At 48.8% G+C, this 25,007-nt stretch overlaps 1 protein-coding gene across 2 annotated transcripts in view; it reads left to right on the forward strand.

Annotated features, from left to right (window-relative positions):
- Positions 1-21,748, forward strand: part of LOC131484388 (uncharacterized) — a 52,797-nt gene extending 31,049 nt beyond the window's left edge. For both annotated transcript variants that reach the window (XR_009248213.1, XR_009248212.1), the window contains exons 3-4: positions 4,261-4,648; positions 21,549-21,748. The gene's annotated coding sequence lies outside the window, so the exon portion shown is untranslated. The remainder of the gene's footprint in view (positions 1-4,260; positions 4,649-21,548) is intronic.
- The last annotated feature ends 3,259 nt before the right edge of the window (positions 21,749-25,007 follow it).

Consider the following 25,007-nt stretch of genomic DNA (forward strand, 5'->3'; position numbering starts at 1 on the left):
GGTGGTTTGTGGAGGGGGCGACGGACACCTAGGATACTCGGGGTAAGGAAAGGACGGTTTGGCGAGGGTAGGAAACGGGGGTGACAGGGGGTGACAAGGACAATAGGACATAGACGATCAGAAACGTGGTGGGATCCCCTGAGCAGCTGGGCTGAGTCGGACACTCCCCAAACCTGAAGAAGTCACGACTGCACGGGGGAGATGGGCAAGAGGCAGGGATTCTAGAAACGACAGCCCGTGTTCATGGGTTCCTGTAATTAAAATTTTCCTCCCGCCCAATCTTAAAATAGGCTGAAGTGCAGTTGTCTGCAGATTCCGGGAGCCACGTGGAGAAACTAACGTTTTCCCCGCAGTTTCCATCTCTCTTTAACAACCCCGTCTGTTTCTCTGCTAACGAAGTCTTTCTGCTGTTGAACTTCGACTAATACTTCTTCTATCCCTGGTTTTTATGAATGATGACAAAGGCCCATTCAGTTTTTCAGTTGCTAATTTATTCAACAGGCATTTTCAGGCATCTACCATACGGCAGGTACTCTGCTGTGTACCCTTGAGCAAGTCACTTAAACTTCCTGTGCCTCGAACCTTCAGTCATGGGAATAATTACCCTGGCTTTCAGTCTACAAGGTTCTTTTGGGGATCAATGGAGATGATGGATATAAAAATACCTTATAAACTGTGAAATACGTAAAATGAATTATTCTCGTTATGACTTTTATTCGCTGGGGAGATAAAAGAAATGCGTAAGAAGCGATGAGGAACAAAGACAAGAAAATCTCTATTGAAAGACAAGCCTGCCAGGCACAGACAGAGCACAATGCAGGAAACTAAGGCCCGAGTGACTCAAGGGAACCGCAGTTGTCCAAGGCGGGTTGCTTGAGGGAGGTCCCAGCCCTCGCTGGCAAGAGTCAGCGTCCTTATCCGCAGCTGCAGCTCCAGTTGAGAAGGCACCTTTCTGGTGCATCTGGAACCAACCAACCACCATGTCTGGTAACTCAGCATCAGGAACGGGCTTTGGCCCAGTAAGGTGTTAGTAGCATCTGATCTCTCTGCGTTACCCTCTGATTCCCTTAATTCTAACAATGGCACCTCTTTCTTATTTCGTCTTCCAGTCCTTCTACCTTCTTTGTAAGCGATTTCCTGTACTGACTTCCCACCATTTGAAACACTAGAGCCAAAGATTTCTTATCGATGCAAAGACAGTACGAACACTCTTTGTCCTTTCCTTCTGGGGCAGAAATGGAAACGATCCTTGCTCAAAAGCGAACAAGTTAGTTAACGTCGCTCCCTGCTGACCCTGAAATCCAGGGTGATTCCTTCCACCTCGCTGGGCCTCAGTGTTGCCACCTCTGAAAATGCACACGGTAAGTTTGTGTTGGTGAATTATCACTCACAGACAGAGCAGCCCCACGTGGCTGCGCAAAATCTCTGTTCTGTGTAGCCGGGCGTCCAGGTGCACTTGGGGCCAGCACACCTTCTCATCAACTCGTCTTCATGCACCTGCTTCATCATCCAGCATCCGGCCTTTGACGGGGCCCTTCTTGCTCTGAGCTGAAAGCTGCACACTTCAGACTCACCAGCCCTTAAATATTTTATAGCAGACTGGCTGGAAATTAATATTTAATCACAGACTCCTTGGCACGTAAATATTTAATCATTGATATGGCTGATGAGTAATGAATCAGCACCCAGGAAAACTTTTGGTCTCTGGTGCCAGTTTTGAAGGATCTCTGGTTCTGGTCTCAGAGGACAGAGGTATCAGTGGTGATTTTATTTCTACACCGAGCTTAATATTTTTAAGGGCTCTGAAAAAAAAAATGGGCTTAATACCAATCTGAGGTTCTGGATCAGAAAGTCGCATCTTCAAAGACCATAAGCAAATTGCAAATAGCCGTAGTTTGGAAAGAATTGGCTGGATGGCTAGCTACAGTAATCAACATTTCTGTCAATTTATATCCTAAGAAAAGACAGGGGCTGGGATGAGGAAGGGATATCCTTAAAGGCATAAGATGGGGGCTTGGGATGGGAGACTGGAACCCCTTATGTTTCCAGGGGTTATTTGGAATATGAAGTGAAGAGAAAAAAATCAGGAAAAAGTTAGGAAATTCTTTTAAAAATATTTTAATGTTTATTTTTGAGAGAGAGAGGGAGAGGGTGCGTGCGCCTGAGCATGCGCGCAAGTGGGGGAGGGGCAGAGAGAGAGAGAGAGGGAGCCACAGAATCCAAAGCAAGCTCCAGGCTCTGAGCTGTCAGCACAGCGCCCGACGCAGGGCTCGAACTCAGGAAGTGAGTGATCATGACCTGAGCCAAAGTCGGTCACTCAACTGACTGAGCCACCCAGGCGCCCCTAGAAATTCCTTAAGTATAATAGTAGGTACAGACAGGAGAGGGGAAATTGAGGTCGGAAGGACTCATGGAGCTTTAAAAAGTAAGAGCAGTACAAATTTCATGAGTTACACAGCAAAGAAACTGCCGGGGTGCATGTGCTCTGATAAGAGCGGCTTCCTCACCAGAGAGATTTCTATTATTTTTTAAACCATACACTTTGATGACTCCAGGATAATTTGCACCCTGACCTGCTTAGCTTTGCGGGGCCATCACCACAAGCGTGTGCCACAGCCCTGGGCTACTTCCAAAGACACCCATTCTGCGAGACCTGACTTACTTCTAAAAATTTGAGTCCTGTCTTATTTTCCCTGAAAATGTTTCTGCCCCCTCCTGGCCTTGCTCTCAGCTTCCCGCCTCGTGGGGGCGTCTCGCTGTCTGGGTCACATGGGCTCGGTGCCTGTTCTATGGCACCTGGGGTGGCCTGGCTGGCAGGCAGTCATGTTAGCCCAGCCGGCAGGTCCCCAGGGGCACCTGCGGACACTGGCCCGATGAGGGGGTGCTGCTGAAGTCCAGGGTAACTCACAACCGTCACTTCCAACTGGCAGACTAGACCATAGGACCACCACACTTCACCTTCCCAAGTTACGAGAGGGCTCCGGGCCTCATCACTCTATTTACAGAGGATCCACTGTCCCCAGGGGCTTCAGGAGAGAGGACAAGGCTAAGGGCTGCCACTATAAGCCAGGGCTCTAGGGGGGCCGCTTCCCTGCTCTGTCCACTCACCTCAGAGGCCCCACTTACCTCTCCTCCCTGACCTGTGCAGCCAGCAGCCTCAGACACACTCTCCTCCCCCCCCCCATCACCCTCCCCCCTCCCCTCGACCCCTCCAATGACATCGCCTTTCCTTTCCTCCTGAATGCTGGATTGGAGGCAGACTTTTTTTTATTTTTTTTAAAGTCAATTTTCCATTTCTGCATTTTTAATTTCTGGGGAGTCTCAAGAAACAGGAACAAGGGAAGGAATGAGGGGCCAAGGGAAACTGTCATGATTCCTAGTACAGAGTCATGATTCTCCTGCCTCAGTTTCCCCTCCGACTCCAGTCAGTGCATGTGAAAGTGTGTGTGTGGGTGTGAGGGGTTCCTCACCTCAGCATGGGAGTCCTAGCCAGCCCTGGTGCGCAGAACCCCCCTGTGGCTGATTTGGAGGGTCGGGATGACCGTAGAATTCAGTTTCTAGAATTCAGCCTTAAAGGACTTCATTTCTCCATTGTGATGGGCACTTACCTTGCCACTGGACAGCCATTATCCCCATTCTTCTTTATTGTTAGAAGAGTTCCAATTTTGGTGGTGGTGGGGGAAGGAGTTTATTGTCCCATGTGCTTAGGGGCAGGGGAATCTTTCTGTCCCCGTGGGTGAATGTTGATTAGTCTAAACTGACCGTGGAAATTCTATTCCCTTCTTGTTATCGCTTTAGTCATGGGTACGTAGAGCAATCCTAACCAATATGGTATGAAGGAAAATCAGGGACATCCGTTCAGGAGGCTTCTGGAAAGGGTATTCCTCGCTGACAAAAAGAGACGGAGGAAGAGGAATTGCCCACCTGCCTTCGGATGCAGCGGTATGAACTCAGTGGGGCAGCGACCTTGTCGCCACGAGACAGACAAGGACCAAAGCTGAAGATGGGAGAGAAAAGTGAAGCATATGATCCTAGTGCCACTACACTGACCGAATCTAGAAGCACTTTACCTCCAGGCTTCTTAGAACGTTTAAGCTGCTTCTAGTTGACTCTTTCGTTATTTGGGTTCGAAAGCATTCCAATTAATGTACCTCATGAATAGGGGAGGTGGGACCGACAGCTAACAAGCTAAAGACTCAAGACAAATGACAGGGAAATGAGAAGTCAAACAATAATGAAGAACTTTTTCATGCCCAGTAGGTTGGCTGATAATCGAGCCTGGTGCCTGCTGACCTTGGGTGAGACTGTGGAGCCATGGCACCTCCCCCACACTGCCATCACTTCGGGAAACCAGCTGGAGTGTCTTTACATCAGAAGATGCTCACAGTTAGTGGGCCAGCCATTCTCCTCTTTGGCAAATAAGTGGAGATACCCTTGTACACATGCAGAGGGGAACGTGCATAATAATGCTCTTGACAGTATTTTCGTAACGGAGGAATTTGGACACAAGCCTTGATGGTCATCAACTTGAAACCAGACTGCTTCTCCAGACTTTGGCCCCATGAATAAAGTGCAGCTACATGTATCAACATGATTAAATAGCAAAAATACAATTCCGAGTGAAGAAGAGTACGTCTCAGAGATACAGGTAGGATCTGAAGTGATTCATATGAGGTTTCAAAACACACAAGCAACCTGATAAATACGTAAAGAAATGCATTGGGAGGATAAGCACCTTGTTCAAAATGGTAGCTTGTTCGAGGAAAGAGAGAGGGGAACGGTGCATGGGGAGCTCCATTAGACCTCAATGCTTTTCTTCCTTAAGCAGGATTGGGAGTAGATGGTGGATGGTGCCTGGATTAACAAGAGTTTATGAGAAAAGGAGCCAGAGAGGTTTGTTTTATTTGTACCACGAGATTCTTGTGAACCAACAGGATGATGTCGTTTCTAAATAAGTTGGTGCCCACTTGGGTTAGAAGCATAAAATTACAGTGATAACTTAAGAGGAAGTGAGTCCAGCCTTATTTCCCACTGACCAGATGTTGCCCGGAGGATGATGTGCAGGTCCAGATTTGTCACATTACAAGGACTATTTTCAGGGAAAGTCCAAGAAGCCTTTGTGGAGGGGTGGGGTTCCAGCACTGAGTGGGTGGCTAGACTAGACAGCCTCTGAGGTCCCGGTCCTATGGTTGCACAGTCATGGGACAGAGCATACAATACAGATATTATTGGGAGATGCCAGCAGCTATGTGACGAGCAATGAGACATCCTGGAAGTAATTCCATCACTGTTTTGGCCATCGGCTTTGTGATCAGGAGCATCAATCATTCTTTGGCCTTTCTATTTGCTGAAAGGTGGAAGAGAAGCCTAGGACATAGGTGAGGGCTTGTGTCTACATAAGGGAGATGGCTGAAGTAGGGGCTGTGGGCGGATACGGCCCACCCTCTGTTACCATAAGGAGGCAGCCCTCAAGAGCACGGTAAGAAGATACGGTTTCCAAGGACGGCTGATATCTATCCGTAAGCTACAGCCTGTGGATGCAAGTCCTGCCTTATGGATCAGCTGTTCCCAGTGTTGAAGAATGAGAGAAGTAGTGGGCACGTACAAATAGATGCGTAAGTAGCCTGGAGATAGGACTTGGAGAGTCTCTGCTCAATTACAATTTTGAGGAATTGAGATTTCCACCAGGGGCTCTAAAGTCCTGGATTCTGGTGGGTACAAAGAGGTAGATGGGAAGGTAAGAAGGAAGCACTTCTCACAGTGTGAGGATAAATATGCCTTTCTTTATCCACCAAATTTTCTCAATAGGTGGTGGTGTGTATTTTGTGTGTGTGTGTGTGTGTGTGTGTGTGTGTGTGTGTGTTTTCCCCAAAGGCTTTGGGAAAGTTTTGTTTCACTGTTGTAATAAGGTCTCAGCTGTGTTTGGTAGAGTGTTAAAAGCAGAATGCCAGATGACAAAAAGTATTAAGGATCAGTGAGAGATGACCCCTTTCCAACATCCACTGGGCCTGTGCGATCTCTGCCCAGAGGGAACCCCTATGGCCCAGTATGACCTTCCATGTCAACTGTGGAGTCTACAGATGCTGTTTTCTTTCCTCTTTCTCCTCCTTTCTTTCTTCATCCGTCCCTCCGTCCCTCCCTCCCTTCCTCCCTCTCTTCCTTCCTCTGTCTCTTCCTTCCTCTCTTCCCTCCTTCCCTCCTTCCTTCCTTCCTTCCTTCCTTCCTTCCTTCCTTCCCTCTCACCTTTCTTCTTTCTTTCTTTCTTTCTTTCTTTCTTTCTTTCTTTCTTTCTTTCTTTCTCTCTCTCTCTCTCTCTCTTTCTTTCTTTCTTTCTTTCTTTCTTTCTTTCTTTCTTTCTTTCTTTCTCTTTCATTTGGTTTGATGTACTTTACTGACGGAACATCCCAGGGCATCTGGGATGGAAACTGTCAACATGGGGAGATTCTCAGAGTGCTGGAGGAGGCATGGAGGCAAGGACTCCCCAGCAGCTGAGGACCTCTCTGTTGCTCTCGTGCTCTCATGGAGGCTGATAGTCCAGGGTGCTTTTACTCCTTGGATACCATGTGGACAATATGTTCTGCTACCTGGTTGCTGTAGCCAAATTCACTTTTGTATCAGGAAATGAGCTTGACAAAGTGCTTGAGGGCAATGCCAGCCCCATGGAAGCCATTCTTTTTTTCAAAGGAAAGACAGAAATCCTCCTAAAGGCATCTTTGCCTATAACTCAGCATCTTGGCCTGCTTCTGCTTTACCTGCTCCTGGGGGTGGGGAGGGGTGCAGTCATCTCTTTAGCCATGGATCTGGAGGCCATTCAGTAGGGATGTGTTAGTTATGTATTACTGTGTAACAAATTACCCCCAAACTTAGTAGTTTAGAACAACAACCATTTATTATCTCTTACAGTTTCCGAGTGCCAGGGGCTGGTTGTGGCTTTGCTGGGTTCCTGCTCAGGGTCTCACATGACGTTGCGGTCAAGCTGGGGCTGCAGTGTCTGAAGGCTGGGATGGGTCCACGAACCCACTCCAAGCTCACTTACGTGGGTGTTGGCAGGAGACTCCAGTCCTCACCACGAGAGTGTCTCACGTCTCCTGTTCCTGACATGACTTCCCCCCATAGCAAGTGATCCAGAAGCAAGAGAGTGACAGAGAAAAGGTTGAACCTGCAGTCTATTGTCACCTAATCTTGGAAGTGATGTATCATCCCTTCTGCAATATGCTACTAGTCACAAGACCAACCCTGGTTCGGAGTGTAAGACGTGACTACCAGGACACAGCACTGGGACTTGTAACTCTAATTGCGACATGAACATCTAAATTAGCTCCAGAAAGATCTATATCTGGGCAGAAGGAGTGTTAATATTTGTTCATTCAACGGGCTCTTATTAAACACTTCCTTTGTGCGAGTCACTGTTCTAGGTGCTGAAAATACCACGGTGAACAAGACATTCAGTTTCCGCTTTCAGGGATTTAAATTTTAGTGAGAGAGGCAGAGAATGCACAAATAAAACGAGTGGTTCTAAGTACTATGGAGAAAATAAAATGAGGGCTGTGACAGTGGAGGGGAGGATACATCCGTTTGGCATGTTTACTTCCAGCCTGATCTTTCTTCACAACAGCCCTCAGGGCAGTGTTCCCAGCATCTCCGTTTGCCGCGTGAGGACGCCAAGTCTCACGGGAGGTGATGTGATTTTCCAGGGATCCCAGTTACCGAGAGACAGGGCTGGGGTTTAAACCGCAGTTCTCTGTCTCTTTCCCAAGCCTGCGTACGTCACCTCTGCGTGCTTCTGTCTACCCCAAGAAGAGACCCTGCAAGCTGGGTTTGTACATTAGAACCTCCTTTGAAGGTCTCCTATGGAAAGGTTCAAATCCCTGCAAGTCTGTAGGCAGCTTGAGGGCAGGCCTGGCGCTTTCTTAGACTCTGCATCCCCCCTAGACATCTGGGTATTCTCAGATGGACTGGTTCTCAGGCTCCTGTGTAGTCTTTTCTGGGCTCTGTTGTGTCTGTGCTCACCCCGCCGGCAGTTTGTCTCTGGGAGGGAAGCATCCCCCCGAAGCTTTGCTGGCTGTCTCCACTGGCCGTCGCCCGCCAGAGCCAATGTTGGGGGGCTGTGGTCACATCTCGCGGTCTCATTTTCAACAAGAGCACTTTGAAAGAGAAAAGCATCAGCTGGTTGTCAGCCAAAAAGGGTAGTCCACTAAAGTGCTTTCACATTCGTTATCTTGCCGTCCCTCGAAGCGGACATGTGAAGTAGGCAAAATGGGGCTTATGGTTCAATTTCAAGGATGCAGACACCAAGACTCAGAAGGAGAAAATCACTTTTCCTGAGGTCTCACAGCGATGACTGGAAGGATGAAGGCTTTCTGATCCTACCACAGAGATGTCTCTTCCCCTCTCTGTAACTGTCCAGAGATTATGTTCTGCGAAATAAAGCTCCATGTGGTCCAGCTAGAGTCGTGCTTCTCAAACTTCGATGTATAAATTAATTACCTGGGGATCTCACTAAATTGCAAATTCTGACTCTCTGGGTCTGAGATGGTGCCTGAGATTCTGCATTTTTTTTTTTTTTTTTTTTTTTAGAGAGAGAGAGAGTGCCAGAGGGGGAGAGGGGGTGAGAAAGAGAGAGAGAGAGAGAGAGAGAGAGAGAGAGAGAGAGAGAGAGAGAGAGGAGACAGAGAATCCTAAGCAGCCTCCACGCTCAGCACGGAGCCCGACTTGAGCCAAAATCAAGAGTCAGATGGTCAACTGACTGAGCCACCCAGGTGCCCCAGAGATTCTGCATTTCTTTAATATTTTTTTAATGTTTATTTATTTTTGAGAGAGAGAGAGAGAGAGAGAGAGACGGAGCATGAGTGGGGAGGGGAAGAGAGAGAGGGAGACACAATGTGAAGCAGGATCCAGGCTCTGTCAGCACAGAGCTGGACGTGAGGCTCGAACTCACGATGTGTGAGATCATGACCTGAGCCGAAGTCGGACGCTTAACTGACTGAGCCAGCCAGGCACCCTGAGATTCTGAATTTCTTAGCCCACGTGCAGGGGGTGCCCGTGCTGCTGCTCCATGGTCTACGCGTTGAGTAATAAAGGTCACCCTCTGGCCCGTTTTCAGATGTCAGAATTCTAGCCATCCTTTGAAATGCAGGCTGATGACCCCTGCACCTAGGAAACGTCCCTAATGTCTTCTTCGGTTGGGAGTGCAGCCTCCTCTCTCAGTGCCATCCTGTAGGGTTGTTGCTCTCCTAGGAGGGCCCAGGTCCCCTGCTATTTACACTAACCTGACCCTTGATCTCAGACGCTCCTCGCCGGGCATGGCTCACACTGGGTGGGGTTCACAGTGGCTCTGGATTTCTTTACTGTAGGCGACATCAGTGGTGAGAAAATGAGCACTGGGTTGGGCAGCTGAGCTGATGTCTTCATTCGCCATTTCTTTTCTGCTGGGACGTTTCACTAGGCGATAAAATCTTACGGTAATATTGACAAGGCCACGCTTTCGGGCTGTGGGGCTGCTCTAAGTTTAAACTGATAAGACGGCTGATAAACAGACGCTGGGCTGTAAGTCTGCCTCTAATCTTTAAAACTGGCGAATTTTGAGTCCATTGCCGCTGGTCTGTACTTAGGGAAAAATCTCTTCTCAGAAAGCAGAAGGCCTGAACATACGTAGAGCTTCTTTGCTCTACTAGGCTCTGGTCTGCAGCAGATACAAGCTTCTCCAGGCAGGGACCCGCTGATATTCACGTCTAAATCCCAGTATCTAGAACGTGGAGACCTACTCAGTAAGTTCTCAGGTACTGACCGCACAGGTCCACGGACGTAAGTTACGACTAAAAAAACAAAACAAAACAAAACAGGGAAGAATCATAACACATCCTCAGAGAATCTCAGTTTTTGCATTTCTCTTTTCATAGTTTAGGATTAGGCAATCTTCTAGATGAGGAAGTTGGTTATTCCTTTTTGCTGGACAGATGGGCACACAGATGCTCTGGGAAGTTCATTAACCCCACCCTGACATTTTTGCGGTCCTGGCTTTGTCTTACAGTGGATCTTGGAACATATCCAAAATATACTTAGACATACTTCTCTGGGAGAAAAGCTTTTACACTTCAGAAACACACACACACACACACACACACACACACACACACTCTTAATTTGAGGTTGAATTTTTCTGCCCTAATTAGCTGTGTCTTTGAGCTTCAAGAGCTAGTTTTACTGTGGTTATTAACGAGGCCAATCTCTGATCGCTGGTCTTTTTCAAAAGCATTCCAGCCTGCTAAACAGTGGCCTTTCATGATTTACAAGTTTGGAATCTTTGAGAGTTTTCAACAATTAAGGTGCTAACTTTTCGCACTCGTCCGGTCTCCAAACTTCTCAATCACAAAACCTTGAAAATGGTCTGTGGTGAGGGGAGCTCGGTGCTCCCGCAAGTCCCTTTCTAGACGTGGGAGGGTCTGGTGAGCTCATCTAGTCCGGCAGACATCGCTTCTAGAGAGGATGTTGGCAAGAAGTCACTAGCACAGCTCGTGAGCACGAAGCCTGTGCTAACTTAGCATGAAGCAAGGGCCAAGGGCAAGTGCTGTCGGGGAGTGACTCCAAAGGCGCGAGAGTACACAGCTCTCCCTTTAACTCAGCGTGTTTTCAAAGTGCTTGGCGACTTGAAAGCTCACATCATCCTCACAACAAGGATGTGTGGTGCACCCACAAATGCTATTATTACTGAATGGGCAAAATGAGGACCAGAGAGGGAGAGTGACTTCTTTAAGGACACACAGTCAATGGCAGAACCGGATCCAAGGGCTTTCTGGTTCCCAGTCCAAAGCTCATCCCAAAAGGCGTGTCAACTCCTTCCGTCTAGAAAAGCACCCCTTCCTTGTGAAATAATTTCAAGTGCTGGCTTAAAACGTCTCGGCCCTGATCAACAAATCACACTCTATGTTCAGAAGACATTCGGAGACCCTGGGCATCCTAAGGTCCCATTTGATCTGATGAATCCTAATGAACAACACCAGTAACAAGTCAAGAGATCAATCACTCAATATTTACAGGCATGTTTCCCTTCACAGAAGGAGCTTACTGCTAGTTTTGAAAAAGAAGCACACAGATGATGTGTTATGGAAATGTGGAAAATACAAATGGGTGACTATATATCAACAGCAGGACCCACAGGCTCTTTTATGAATGTGTGATGGGATAGATTTTTATCAAGACAGAAACATACCTAGAATTCCGTTGCCGTGTAGGCTTCTATTTATCTGAAACAAAGCGAGGGAAGATGGCTGTAAACGCACGGGTAAAGGGTTGTTACATTTCAGCCATTTTCTTACTCTGATCATAGTTCCTGATACCTATCCAGCTCTCGATATACCTTGGATTCGATTGGCTAACAGACTAAAGAGAATTAATTGTTCCTGTGACAGGTGAGGTCTCGATATTTAACTGGAATCTTCCACTTCTCGTCAAATTACCTCCCAAATATCTTCATATCTACCTGCTTCTCCCCACACCCAGCTGGTCTAAGTCTCCACCGTTTCTCACTCAGCCATCTGAGCGAGACTCCCCAGGGGTCCACCTGCTCCCCCCTTTGCTCAGTCCATCCGTTCTCCACACAGCAGCCGGAGTGGTCTTTCAAGCCACACCCTCGCTTAGAACCTGAGAGTGGCTTCTCACCACATTCAGAAGAAAGTCCAACCCCTGCCAGCGTCGACGCCGTCCCACAGGATCTAGCCTTTGCTCATTTGCCGTCCTCACCTCCTACCTCTTGGCCCCTGGTGAACTGAGGCTCAGTAGTGCTCCCGGCGCATGCCCTTTGCCTCCCACCGGCCCTGCATTGACCTTCGGGGGTCTGTCCCTAGATCGCCACAGGTCTGGAGCCTCCTAATCCTCAGAGCGGCTTCCCTGAGCCCACCGTCTGAAGTAGCTCTTCGTCTCCTCTCTTTCAGTGTCCTGTCTTTTCCTTCTGCACACTTACCCTCACTTGAAAAGTACCTTCTTCGTCATCTGTTCCCTCCCACTAGATGTAGGGCCAGAGAAAGTAAGAAAATGGTTTGTTTTATTCACTTCAGTACCACCCGTGCCTAAAACAGAGGCTAATATATAACAGATGCTTGGTAAATACCGTGATGCACTGGGCCACGTGCAAGTGTAGGAGAAAACACGGGGCGCATTTGTTGAGCATCTACTACGAGTGACATCTCCTTCACCTTCCTTATCTTTTACGCCCCAGCAATGCGAGGTGCCTGTTGGCTCGCCGGGCCCAGAGGAGCGAGGTGGGTCTCAGGGAAGCTGACTGACACTTGTAAGGCTTTGCAATTATTCCCAGACACATAGGGTGGGACATAGAGGCCAGTGACACTCCGCAGCATGTGGCTCTTCCACCGCAGTGTATGGATCGTTTACAATGTGGAAGGTAGCCAGGCATCCGGTGCTGCTGCCCCTGTGAACATCAGCTAGCAGTCACTAACAGAATATGCACCGAGGGGGAAATGTTACCATATTATGTGCAGGAGCAAACCAAGGACTCGTAATTCGAACAAACCGTAAGAATAAAAATGTTAAAAATGACAGGCAGCAGCTCCCCTGGCTGGCTCAGTAGGGGTACGCCATCCCCCCTCGGTGATCTGCGGGGATTTGGATAATAATCACAATTATGGATTGGGAGGAAGGAACGCACACCCCCCTTCCTCTATCACAGTTTTTCTAGCACTATCTGCTCAGCAGACGTCCAGGCCTTGCCGTAGCCACCCTGGTTCTCTCGCTAGACAAGGATCCCGAAGGGGACAAGGGGTCATGCCACACCGTTCAGCCTGTTCCCAGGGCCCGACGGAGGGGAAGCCCGCGGTACGTGTTTGTGGAGTGGCTACGACACCTCGTCTCCAGCGCCTCAGGAAATCAAGAAGGAGCTTGTAGTTCTTGTCGTCCGAATGGGCTGCAATTGGGGTGCCTGGGGGGCTCAGTCGGTGAAGCGTCTGACTCTTGATTTTGGCTCTATTCATGATCGCAGGGTCGTGGGATCGAGCCCCGTGTCGGACTCTGTGCTGAGCATGGAGTCTGCTTGGGATTCTCTCTCTGTGTCTCAAATAAATAAATAAATACATAATTAAAAAAAAAAAAAAAAGAATAGGCTGGAATTGAATTTGGGATGGAGACCCGGTGTGGGTGACATGACCCCATGAGGATAAACCTTGAATAAACCCCTTCAGTGAGCCCTGTCTTCTCTGTCCAGCCTGAGCCAAGATCAGCTTTCCTGCTGCCAAATGGTGAGTGTTATGTCAAGGATGGCTTCAGATAAAGCTGCAGATTGTTACGTGTCTTTCCCAGCTCATGCTTATGCCATCGGCTTGCAGATGCTACGGTGCAGATTCAGACCTGGTGTCACTGGTTGAATTGTGTCCCCTTCAAAGGAGAGCTTACAGCCTTAGTCCTCGGGCCGTCAGGTACCGCCTTGCTTGTAAATAAGGTCACGGCAGGTATCATTAGTTACGTTAGTTAAATGGACTATGCCGCGTCTGAAATCTAATAGGACTGGCATCCTGGCAAGAAGAGGGGGATTTGGACACAGAGACGCACAGGGAAGGTGGCCATGGGAAGACGGGGGTAGGGATTAGCGTAGACGCGGTCACAAGCCAAGGACCACCTGGGTTTACCCAAAGCTGAAAGAAGCAAAGAAGGAGCCACACTTGGAGGTTTTGGAGGGAGAACGTCCACCAGCATATGGATTTTGGACTTCCGGCATTTAGCACCATGAGACAACATGCTTCTGTGGTTTTAAACCACATGGTTTGTGATACTTTGGCAGCCCTAGGAAACTAGTAAAAATCTAGGAATAAATATCACCATTGGCTGGTTTGACTCTTCTAAGGCAACCCAGACAATCCATACCGAATAAATGAACAAGTCAGAGAAAAGGGGACAAAGAAGGAAAGGGCATTTATCTGTGGATCTCTCCACCCGGGGTGCTCCGAGAAGAGCCCTTTCTGTGCAACATCCCCAGATCTGGAGAATCGTGAAGCACGTGACACAGCTTTCCACGGCTGCTGACCTCACTGTGCCAGCTCACAGAGTCTGTGCCCAGAAGAGCTGAGCCATCTTCCGGGAGCACGGCCATATCGCAGACCTCCGTGCGCATTTGTTCATGTTTAACGTCAGTCTCTTCCCACTCGCTTGTCTAGTGGCTCGAGTCCGGTTCCCAACTCCATTGTGCCTCCACGTCATCCAAGTCATTAATCCAAAGCACGCTTTCCATCATCTTCTTATGTGACACTTAGCAGCTTTCAACACTGTTGGCCATATGCTCTCCCGGGGCCCTCTCTTCTCCTGTCTCTCTGAGCTCTCCTTTTCAGTAGTCTCCTCAAACCCTACCCTTAAATGTTGAGTTCCTGGAGACTCTTCTTCCTACTAGGTCAGCTCGTCCATACCCATCTACCCTGTAGACTCCAGCTACCACCCAGGCACTGACGACTTCCCAAATTTCAAGACCCACCTGTCCAGTCACTCATGTAACATCTCTACTGGGGTAACACAAAAGCTCCTCCGATTCAGTATATCCAACAAACAACTCAGAGTGTTTTCCTTAACCTCATCTTCCTTGGGGATTCCTAGCTCAGCGAATATCCCTATCATCCTATTTTGAAATCCTTAAATATCAGACTCATTGTGGATCCCATCCTTTCCTTCCTTCTTTCTACCTTTCCCATCCAATCAGTCACCAAGTCCTGGTATTTTGACCTTTTCTTATCTCTGAAATCTTTGACTTCCCTGCCATCACTTTTACACAAGTTACTTTCCATTTTGTACATAATCTGCCAAAGCAGTGTTTTAAGAGCACAGATCTCTTTAAGGTGCTTCTCTGTCTAAGATCCTTCAATGATGAGCTATTGTGCTTAGATTCCTTACATGTCCTATGAGGCCTCGAATAACCTGGCCCTTGAAACTCATCCAGGTTCTTTCCATGTCTCTGCTCTTCATTCCAATGTCGGCTTCCCTCATGATGCCAAAATGACTGCAGAAGTCTTTTAGGCTTTATATCCACTGACGCCTCTGTCCAGAAGGAGAGTAACAGCTGGTTATAGCTCCCTTAAAAGAGTGCTTATTCTTGCCCCCTTTTTTTCCCTGCTCAAGAGACCATGGCAAATCTCCTTTTAGGTCTTTTTGGAATACACTGCTGATTCCTGAACGAATTCCTTGGTTGAAGGAGTGCCACGTATGGATTAGATTGGGTCTAAATTACCAAAATGGATGCCTGGTGAAAGGAGGATGAGGTTAACCTGATTGGGTTGAAATAATGAGGATCTACTCCTAGACCCGGGAGTAAAGGAAATCCCTTTCTTCCCACCCTACCAACACACACAAAACCAACCACCTGCATTCTCCAGTCTTGGAGTGGGTGGCGGGGAGGGGGAGTAGATGGGGTACCAAGGAAGCTCCAGAATGAAATACCACCATATTGACCCCTTTCTCTTTCTTATCTAGGTGAGTCCTACTCACTGTTCAAAGCTGAGCATGAACATCACTTATAGAAACCCTCTCCGAACCCTTCTCAACACCCACTACAAACACACTGGACCTCTCTATTCCACACTGACACAGGTCATCACTCCCCCTTCACATCGCCTGTGGCCATGGCTGTAACTGGTTGTACAGTTACTCTGATGCCTGCGTCCTTCCCTCCCACCTTCGAAGAATGTCGGCTCCAGAGGGCAGGTCCATTGTCTGCTTTCGTCTCAGTGGTATCTCTACCTACTAACACATGTATTACACATCATAGATGTTCATTAAAAATGTGTTGAGGGGCGTCGGGTGGCTCAGTCAGTTGAGTGTCCGACTTCAGCTCAGGTCTTGATCTCCCGCTTCGTGAGTTCAGGCTCCGCACCGGGCTCGCTGCTGACAGCGTGGAGCTGGCTTCGCATCCTCTGCAACTCCCCACTATCTGTCCCTCCCCTGCTCACGCTGTCGCTCTCAAAAATAAAAATAAAATGTGTTGAAGAAAAATAAAAAGTAAATAAAAATGTGTTGAAGAAAGCAATCAAAACAACAAATAAATAAAATCTGTACCTTATAGAAAAATACGAAGAAACAGCAAATCCTTCAATCATCATATCCTTGTCTGAAGATTATCAATGCCAACCATTTTTTTTCAAAATTTCTCCTGGTTCTTTTTTCTATGCATATATATATTTGCATGATTGGGCTTGTACAGCGTACATAATTTTGTATTTTGGGTGTTTAAATTGACATCGTAACACTGACATAGTTTTAGAACCGTTTCCCTATTAATGGACCTATCCAGTCCCTACCATCTAATTTTTACTTATAAGCAGCATTGTGATGAACATCCTTTTGCAAACAACCGTTGTCCTTTATCTCAGACTGGACACATTTTTGGAAGTGGGCTACAGGAAAAAAGGACATGACTACTTTCAGACTTTTTCCGCAAATGCTAACCGTGCTACTGGGGCAAGAACCATATACACCAAAACTATATTTTAGGTCAAGACATGGAACCAACATCTATCTGCTAAGCGAAGTGAAAATCTGTCCTTCAGGAAAACATACATATTTTAGCCTCTGTTTGGCAGTAATAAGTGATATTCTAAAACATCCCTTGTATTTGGGAAGGATCAAATTCCTTATCAGATTATGCAAATCTGGCATTATTTATTTTGGGATGCACTGGCAATCTTGGAAGATGTAGCCATTCTTTATAACAGTGCTAAAAATACAGTTTCGGTCTCTTTTTAAAAAAAAGTATTCCTTATCATCCTTGTCACTTCCAAATCCCTGTATTCCTTCACCTAGCTTTTTTAATTTGCCCTTCTTTCTCTCTCTTGTCTTCCAACTGCTGTGATAAAGCACAATCTTGGGGGCACAGGCATTTGGCTACATTCTGACTGACACAAAGTCTGGGCTAATTTCTAAAAAAGAAAAAAAAAGGATAAATGCTGATCTTTCCTATAAAACAGGTTGGAACTTGGTGGGATTCTGAATAAGAATCTGGGACTGGATGAGAGATCTTCTTTATAAAATATATATATATTTTTTAATTTTTTTTAACGTTTATTTATTTTTGAGACAGAGAGAGACAGAGCATGAACGGGGGAGGGTCAGAGAGAGGGAGACACGGAATCCGAAATAGGCTCCAGGCTCCGAGCTGTCAGCACAGAGCCCGACGCGGGGCTCAAACTTGCGGACCGCGAGATCGTGACCTGAGCAGAAGTCGGACGCTTAACCGACTGAGCCACCCCGGTGCCCCAAGATCTCTTCTTTTCCTTTGTGTTTCCCTTCCATCCCCAGCAAGTGAGCCCACAGTACTGTCATCTTTCTCCTCTGGCTCTGATCTCTTCCGAGTGGAGCTGCGTGACTGCGCAGGTGTGTGCAGAATCATTCTCTTTCTCAGAAACACCCCCGTGTTGCACAAAAGTCACTCTCCCTTTCACTCTTGCAAGAATGTTTAGTGTGCATGCGATTTCCCAGGGCCCCCGCTGGGCACTGAGACACAAATATGACAGATAAGTGCTGTCCTCAGGGAGCCTGCAATCCAGCGAGAGCAGGACTGAGAGTCCTCACAAATGGGACAGGAAGCTGGCATAGGGCTGCCCACGGCAGAGGAAATCAGGGTGAGAGCCCCGAGGTGGCGGCATCTGAGGGAGGTCTCAGAGGCTGTGGGATTCCTAGGCACAGCAGAGTGTTTATGTTCCCTGATATGCCATCACAGGGTGTCTCTGGGCCCCATTGTTTCAGATGCAGATTCTTAACCCCTCCTTCGGAAGCCCGGGGGGGTGGGGGGGGGTGCCCACTGTGGGCAGTTGCAGAGTAGGCCTGAAGGAGCACAGGAGTCTGAGAGCCCTGGGTTCAAAGTTTAGTACTGCCCTCTCCTTGTGGGGTGGCTTGCAACAATTCCCCCGAACTCACAGAGCCTCAGTCTCCTGCCCCGTGAAATGGGCCTCCTAAGTGCTACTGGAGAGTGGGAGGTGCGAATAGGAGCACAGAGCACTGTGCCTGGCACTTGGAGACGGAGGCGGGGAAGCGTTCAGCTTCCCGGGCTGCTTCTCCGAGCTGCGAGTCTGCGAACGCCGCCGAAGGGGTGGGTGGCAGCACGTAATCCCGCCCTCTGTGAACCGGTGACCTCCCTGGCCACGGAAGCAGACAGGTCATTTAAAAAATGTAATTTTCGCATTGACATTCTTCGTGCTGAGCCCGGGGGCAGGCATGTCCATTCTGCACGGGGAGAGCTCCGGGGCAGTAACCCAGAAAGAAGAGGCAGCCCTCACTTTGCCATTCTGCGCCCGGGCCTCTGACAAAAGAATTGTGCAAATGAACCTTTAAATCCGTAAATAGTGCCCCCACGATGCCGGGAAGAATGCAGCCGCGACAAAGGGCAATATTCACAGTTTATCTCAGGGTGATGGATCTGAATGGACGCATGAACACGGGTTTGTTAGAGAAAGAGCAGGCCACAGCCCCCCGCCGGGAGCCCAGTGGCCGCAGTCTGCAGTGCAAACAGTCAGTCCAAATCCCGAACAATTAGGGGAAACCAAGCTGCCATTATCTGAACTTCAACTTGTTCTCATGATTGATATGGGAAATGAAAAGTTGTACGCGGCTAGGGGAAGGCTGTGTTCGCCCTCACGGCGCGCGGGGCTCCGAGAAGGTGCACGATGTGTGTCTCGTACCCACGGCGCGAGCGGCCGACGCGCCCCCCGGGTCGGCGCGGGGATGGGGCGGCCCCGCCCGGCAGAGCACCCGCGCGTCGCGTCGTTCCCGTCTCTGGCCCGTCACACACCCTTCTTCGGCCTCGGTTCTCTGGAACCTCCCCCCACCCCCATAACCTCAGCACATGACCGAATTCTTAAAAAATCGTTTTTGGGGCCGGGCGGGACATTTCCCTGGAGACGGAGGATGCGTTAGACGTCAGCGCACGACCGCGGTCCAGTCGGCAAGTCTGTCTGCGCCTCAGTCTTGTGAGCTGTAGAATGGGGATCAGACCCACCTCACAGAAAAGTATGTGACTTGACCAGTTTGGCCGCTGGCACCGGGAAGTTCTCCATAAATGTGACGGGTCCGTATTCATTCCTTCAACAGCCTGAGCGTTTGCTGAGGACCAGTCACTCTGCTTGGCGGGGAGGGCGGCCCAAGGATGACTAAGACAACTCTGGCCTTTGCGGGGGATGCTCTGGGGCTTACAAGCAAGCTCTGTACCTAACAGACGGTTCAAGCGTTTCAAGGCCGGGGGGCTGTGCCTCTTTTCCTCTGAGTCTCCGGTTTCGGGGGCTCCACGGGGTTTGCAGAGCCGAGGTGAGCCCAGTGTTGCAGGGGAGGGGCACGGCACAGGGAGGATGAAGCATTTGCCCTGGGCCTCGGAGGGTGGAGGGATTTGAGAAGCTGGTGTGCAGAGGACATCATCCCGAGCCGCAGTAAAGCCGCAGCAGAGGCTGGGAATTAGCGCTGCACAGGGCCTGGCGGCTGGAGGGTGGCGTTCCCGGGAGGTGAAGGTAGGAGAGGAGGTTGAAGACAGAGGCAGATCATCCAGGGTCCGAACGCGAAAGAGGAGGTTTGCCTTTTAACCTGTAGGCAATAGGGAGGGATAAAATGTTCTGGAGCAAGGGAGTGCCACCTGACTCAAGCTCTGGGGAAATGTGTTCTGAGGCTAGGCCCGCGATGGGGCAGGATGGCCCGCAGAACGCAGGGTCAACAGGGTTCGGTAGTGCAGTGGATGCAGGGGGGGGGGGTCAAAGGTGACAAAGGTTGTGAGCTTTTGGCTCCTTCTCTTCCAATCCATTAATTAATGAAACTCTTCTGATTCCCTTCCATCAGAGAGGAATGGCAGGATTCCACACCAGTTGCCAGGAACTTATATAATCAATCGATCAATTAATTGCACCCCCACACACTTTCCGGGTGGGCAGCAGAAACGTACTGTCTTTAATCCGTTTTCGAAATATGCCCGGGTGAGGGTACTCTTTGCACCTGGGTTTCACAGATCGGGAGACTGAGGCCCAGAGGATTCAGTGAATGCTTTGCTCAAGTCTGGGCTGGGATTTGAACCAGGGTCTTTCTGCTGAGAAAGCCATCCACTTCCCTTTATGCTAAGCCGCCTCTGGTGAGGCTGGCCCCTGAGGCATGCATGCAATTGCACACACACACACACACACACACAAACCCTGCACTCGGGCCACCAGGACAGCGGCTGAAACAGAGACTTCCAAGAACCCTCTTCAAAGCGGCCAGAGGCATTCAGCAAGGCCTGGCATTCAGGCTGGAAGGATTTCTCCATTGTCTCCACCATCAGAGGTAAGTGACATCTTGAACGCCTCAAGAAGATTAAATAGCCCGGCTCCGTCGGAAAGCTTACAAAAAAAAGGGTGAGAGAGAGAGAAGAAAGGACGCAAGTTGGCTATTATAGAGCTGGTCCTTTTTTGTCGCAGAAAGAGCTTTCAAGGAGCACTATTGGAAGAAGCGGGCCCAGAGAAGAAGACAATGCCAGAGAGCCAGAGAGAACTCCTACAGGAACCCGGGGCTGGGCGCCGTGAATGCGGATTACTGCGGCTCCGAGCCGCCAAAGAAAAGGGGAACCCTGGTCAGGATGAAAATGAGGAATTACTTTTTTTCCCTTCCCCTCTGAGCCTCCAGTTCACTGCGCAGCGACAATGCGTGATGGGGGGCACTTGACATGCCCCTCTTCCAGGCCATGTTGGCGCCCCATGTGGGGCCCCCGGGGAACAAGGGCGGCGCAAACCCAAACAAAGCCGATTTTAACCCGATAAACTCACCCCACATTCTCCAATAGAAACGACGGGCGTTTGGGCTGCTGAATGTCTGCGCGCGGTCCAAACACATGGGACAAATAAGGAGCTTGGATTTGCGGATGTTTGAACATATGTAAACTTCTTCATCTTTTTAAGAGAACGGTTACCTTTTTTTTTTCTTTTCCTTTTTCTCTTTTTCTTTCTTTCTTTCCTTCTTTTTTTCTTTTTTTTAGTTTTCAATGGGAGGAAACTGGGGGTGCTGATGGCCCTTTTTGCAAAACCTCAAAAGAGCCTGTTTCTAGTAGGTGATGAAGCTATAGACTGTGAGGGAGAAAGGGATCTAATTTGCTCAGATCCTGGGAACATGATTTGCTTTTGAAACACACTCTATCCTCACCCACCTCTAAATGGCCACCCTGTACATTCAAAACGTGCTCTGAAAGATGCGGTGCAGAAAAGCTGTAGAAAACGGCCCGAGCAGGAGATCCGACTTCGGGTTTGTTGTCGTCTTAACTGATGTTTTGTTAAGAATCACTTAGCTTCTTGGAGCTTGGGCTCCTGCCCACATTGCTCTGAGCACTGGGCTGCTTGGATGAGGCAGCCTGGAGCCCACACGGTACAACCCCCTGCATGCCCCAGGGCACAGGACACACGGGGGGCTGCTGAGGCCGAGACCTGTGGGTGATCAGTGCTCCCTCCTGCCTCCTTCTCCAGGGAAAACCAAGTGAGGGGACCGTTGCAAAATTGCTTCCGAAACTCTAAGTGTGTTTTACAAATCTGAGCTATTCTCTTTACCATTTGTCTTCTCTTTGGCAGAAATCAGTTATCCAGACCTATCTGTTAGGTCACGATCAGTTACCGAGCCCAAGTCCTCGCGTGAAACTCAGCCCAGCAAGAATTCAAAATCATTTTCATTCACATAAAGTCACTAAAGGTGTTAAAAGTCTCATACTACCTTCAAAAGAAACACGTGGCCGGTGTTGAGAGTGGAAATGTAACAGAAAGCTGAATAATGAGTTTGGTAAGTCTTCCTCCCTCCTGCGGTTCTAGTCCCGTATCAGGTGGTTCTAGTCTGGTCTCTGTCATGAGGTGCCCTGTGTGTCCTGGAATGACATTTGCCTTTTACATGTCGTCCTGACTTGTGTTTTCAAATTCGGGTTTTGCCTTCTGTGTGTGTGTGCGTGTGTGTGTGTGTGTGCGTGTGTGTGTGTGTGTGTGTGTGTGTGTTAATGATTAGACCTGGCATGTCTATCAGAATTGAAGGTCACAGTGGAAATGGGATTTGGCGTCTGAGATGGAGAAAAATGCTGTTATGACTTAATAATTCCTCCTTTCTGGAATGTGAATGCACATGCATGAAACGTAGCGCCCCCCTCTGAGAGTCTCCTCGCTGAGACGGTCTGACCTTCACAAATGGAAGAAAGGCCCTTTTCTCCAAGCTGCTGCTTTATTTGGCCCCAGATGTGCCCTCACATGAACCCAAAATATCTACCGTAAACAGGAAGCTGTGCGACTCGGGGGGAGGGCGGTGAGTTTGGGCACAAGGCGGACCTGGGGCTGACCCCTCCCCCCACCACACGCCTCTCTGGCCACGGACCATCTTTGAGCTGTGGTGAGGACAGAACGGCCTGGTGTCCCTGACAGCTCTGTGAGGAATTTGCGGAGCAGGAAGGGCTGCAAACGGTGGTCAAGCGTGTGGTCTGGCAACGCCACTTACTACGTACAGAGTGTCCTGTGCCTCTGCCGATTCATCTGGAAAATGGGGCTACTATTGGAAGCTTCTTCGCGGACTGTTTCCCACACCATGCCTGCCATGTGGTGAGGCCTCAAATGAATGTTAGCTACTTTTAAAGCTTCTTGGCCAAGGAGCCTGGAAGGAAGAGGTGATATCCAGGAGGCAGATCGGCTGGAAAAGTCTGACCACACTGGTTCCAACCACATCTCTTACTCTGGCAAACCAGAGGCTGTCGATGAGGAGGGCGAGGGGCCGCGGAGTCTCCGACCCTCTTCCTCTGCTCACCTCCCCCTGCCCCACGTCCATCCTCTGGGATCACAGGTAGAAACTCTCAGGGCATGAAGATTTTGTGCCCGATCCTGACAGAGATACAGTGGGACTGAGCTGTTGGAGGGTGGGGAGGGGACAAGATCATGACCGTTAAAATTTGAACACGTTGTTCCAGCCTGTTAGTCGTGGAAATGTCTATTATTTTTATTATTTAGCATGCCGTAGAACAATTGTTAGCTTTCCCTACGTGTGGGACTACACGCTGCCTCTCCCCAAATCCCCGCGGCCCGGGCCAGCCAGGGCTCCCCGCTCTCCCTCAAGCTGCCCCTTGGGCGGCCGTTTGCCAGGGCTCCGCTTTACTTCATGTGTCTTTTTTCCAAAAGCTGTTTCGATTAACCCACATTTACAATAGGAAATAATATTAGTCTCGTAACCAGAGGGTATGGAGCCCTCGTTATGTAGAAACAAACCTTGAGCTTCAAATATTTCTGCTGGTGAAACGTCTCACGTAAAACTTTTATTACAGTGGATGTTATGGGGGAGACATTTTAAATAGTAAAAACCAATATGCTGTGTTCCTGGATTATTTTAGTTAACAACAACGAAAATAGTCTAAATGCACTACCTACAAATTGAATAAAACAGAAGCGGTTGACTTGTAAGATTCATATTACATAGCCTACAATTGCAACACATTAAACTAACAACTGTCGCCTACCGTGTTTCTACAGAGCTGTGTCACGTATGATCCCTGGATAAAATAATACTAAAAGACAAAATAAAAATTTTTTTGGCGAGAGAGAGAGGGGAAAAAAAACCATCTTGCTGTTATTCTGGGATCTGCCAGTAAGCTCAGCGGGAGGCAGACCAACGAGGAAAGTGACCCACTTCTGTTTCCAGGACATGAGACCCAAGAGCTCGTCCAGTGGTGGTCTTGGGGAGTTTCTTATTGCCAGGGAGGCTAGCGTTGGGCAAAGCAAAGACCCTTGGTGGAGAGGACTCTTGGGGAACGTTGTCTGGGCTTTCAAGTTTTTTATTTATTTGAGATGTTTATTTATTTTTGAGAGAGAGAGAGAGAAAACGCAATTGGGGGAGGGTCATAGTGGGGGGGGGGCAGAAGATCCCAAGTGGGCTCTTCTTGGACCCTAGGAAGCCTGATGCGGGGCTCAAACTGCAAGATGATGACCTGAGCCAAAGTCAGACACTTAACCCACTGAGCCACCCACACGCGCCTGTCTGGGCTTTCAAAATAGAGGGAAGAGCAGGAAGATCTCATCTTAGGAACTTCCTGTGGGGACACCTTTCCACCGTCTGACCTCTGGCAGCAGGAAAACTAAAGGACCAGGGCCTAAGCCAGCTGCTCCCCTGGCATTTGGGGGGGGGGGGGGATTGAGTCAAAGGAAGAGACTGAGCTTCTGACTGCACAGAAGAACTGAGACTGTCTTCTGCTTGTGGAGAGCCTGCTGACCCAGGGTGGGGTTGGCCAGACTGGAGGGCCACGAAAAGTGTCCCACCGTCACCACCTGATGCTTTGCCTTTGTCGGGGATCCGGTTGTTCAGAGGGTCCCTGGTCGACCTCTCAAGCCTCTGTCAAATTCCCCATTTGGAACAGCAAGGACAGAAAGATACTTTTTCAGAACCTTTACATTTAGCTCAATCAATTTTTGTGTGGTGTGTCCATTTCTTTATGTTGTTGAGGGTTTTTTTTTTGTTTTTCTTTGTTTTGTTTCTGAGCTGGCAGAGTTCTCAGCTTAATATTGTGAGCTCTACTTTTTTTTTTTTTTTTAAGTTTATTTATTTATTCTGAGAGAGAGAACCAGCAAGGGAGAAGCAGAGAGAGAGGGCACAGAGGATCCAAAGCGGGCTCCTTGCAGACAGCAGAGGGCCCGAGGCAGGGCTCGAACTTACGAACTGTGAGATCATTACCTGGACCAAAGTCAGATGCTTAACCAGCTGAGTCACCCAGCCGTGCCCCCCTCCCCGCCCCCCCATAAACTATTTTTTTTGTTGGGAAATAAGGCGGCTTTGATATCATGCAGTGATCCTTCTGAATTTTTCCGACATAATTTTGGCCTGAATTTTACAGGTGAGAACCCCTGCATGTGCATTGCTGATGTTTTCATCTGCACCGGAGAGTCTTCTGTCTATTTTGGGGGTAAATTCTCTGTAAATTGGATATGGGCTAAACATTTCTTTTTGCTCATGTAGTCCAGGAGGGATTCGATATTTCTGCTGGAGTCTGGCACGCCCCCTTTCCAAAGGGTTTGTTT

Source organism: Neofelis nebulosa, chromosome 9 (assembly GCF_028018385.1).
Source record: "Neofelis nebulosa isolate mNeoNeb1 chromosome 9, mNeoNeb1.pri, whole genome shotgun sequence".
NCBI lineage: Eukaryota > Metazoa > Chordata > Mammalia > Carnivora > Felidae > Neofelis > Neofelis nebulosa.